At 36.5% G+C, this 1,902-nt stretch overlaps 1 non-coding gene across 1 annotated transcript; it reads left to right on the forward strand.

Annotated features, from left to right (window-relative positions):
- The first annotated feature begins 933 nt into the window (after positions 1-933).
- Trnak-uuu lies at positions 934-1,006 on the forward strand. Its single transcript has one exon. It is a non-coding gene; the product is annotated as a tRNA-Lys (tRNA).
- Positions 1,007-1,902: the final 896 nt, after the last annotated feature.

Consider the following 1,902-nt stretch of genomic DNA (forward strand, 5'->3'; position numbering starts at 1 on the left):
GGAGATAGACGCAGGGAAAACGATAGAAGACGATGGGATGACATCATAAAGGAAACACCAATGGGGTGACGTCATACTGGAGGAGACACATGGGTGACGCCAAACAGTGGAGTCCTGTTGGATATCGTAATGAATTAGAAACCAGAGTGACGTCACACAATAGAGACCGAGAGGGAAACCAGGGCCAGTATTTATAGAGAGCTAGGGAGGGAGGGAGGGAGGGAGAGGACTCAACCTAATGGATGGTGGTGCGGAGGGATTGTTCTATCGATTTATTATTCATATTTGTTGTCATGTTAAGCAATAATACATTTAAACGTAAACTATTTACATTTGAAATATGCATTTGTGCTAAGTTCCTTTTTTTGCGGAATAATATGTTTTGTTGCTTTTAAAAATCTTTTTAGTAACCGTAACATAAATTGTGTACTGAAAGCCACCAAACAATTATAGGATTTTAGGAATTTGATGAATGGCTGGAAATAACATTTTTCTCATATTAAGACCAACTGACAAGGAAAATCGCTATGCGGTTTTTTACAAATTATAAAAGTCGATTTTTTTCGATTTTTTATCAGAATAGAAATTTATCCACAAAAATAAAAACAGTGACCAACAATGTTTGTGACTTATAACCCCCAGAATCGAAGGTGAAAGGGAGATGTGGTACTCGCTGTGTGTGTGTGTGCGTGTATGTGAACAACGTCTTACACATGAAATAATGGAATGTAATAAACCTTGATCACTGGGTTGGGTAAGTTTTAATTTCCTATCTATTCAACCCTCAACCCATAGTATTTAACCCAGTAACATGACCTTGAACTGTGATCAACCTTCATGAAAACAAACACCTTATCCTCGGTAATGTTCATAAAGTTTCATCAATATTAACCCTACCATTTTTAATTCACACGTAAACACTAACATTCAACGGCCCGGATAGCTCAGTCGGTAGAGCATTAGGCTTTTAACCTAAGGGTCCAGGGTTCGAGTCCCTGTTCGGGCTGAAGTTTTCGAAAAAAGTATCTTATGTTGTTCAGTTACTCGAATTCATTCTGACCAGAAAGGAGATTGGTTACAATATATAATATAATCAAAAGGTCGGTTGTACCATATAGGTTAAGGCAGACTTTACAACACGTGGTTTGAGGCGATGGTACCACGTGGTCTTGAGTATTGTTGCTGTTATTTTCGCTCATTGTTTATATTATTTTTTTTTTATTATTGTTGTTACCACTATTATTATTATTTTTATTTTCATTATTATTATTATTATTATTTGTTTTTTATTTTCATTATTATTATTTTTTCACTATTATTATTATTTCACACACACACACACACACACACACACACACACACACACTACATGTAAAATAGGTCGACTTACTCTCATGAAACCTGACAAGTAGGTTAGTTAAAACACTAAGATAACAGAGCTCGGGGGAGGTGAGGTGGTGATGTAGTGCGGTGAGCGACTCAACTGGTGCCTCTGATGACTGTCACTTTGTTGTGGTAGCGGTTAACTGCTCTTCTTGCTTCTCTCTTGCACTTTTGCTTCTCTCTTGCTCATCTTCTTTCTCGCTTTTCTTCTCGCTTACTCTACTTTCTTCTCTCTTGCTCTTCTTTCTTCTCTCTTGCTCTTCTCTCTTGTTTTTTTTTTCCTCTATCTTCTCTCTCGCTCTGATCGAAATCATTATGGGCAATACTTTCTTTTTATTATGTATTATTTTCTTTAATAATTATAAGAAGAGGTATTATTATTTACCCGTCTAATTTTTTGGGCAGAAAATGGACAGCAGTCGTATAGGTAAAGTTTAAAGAAATAAGTCAATAGGGCAAATATCAAATAGTTTTCTCAACACACACACACACACACACACACACACACACACACACACA

This window comes from Homarus americanus, unplaced genomic scaffold, assembly GCF_018991925.1.
Source record: "Homarus americanus isolate GMGI-L3 unplaced genomic scaffold, GMGI_Hamer_2.0 scaffold50705, whole genome shotgun sequence".
In the NCBI taxonomy this organism is placed as follows: domain Eukaryota; kingdom Metazoa; phylum Arthropoda; class Malacostraca; order Decapoda; family Nephropidae; genus Homarus; species Homarus americanus.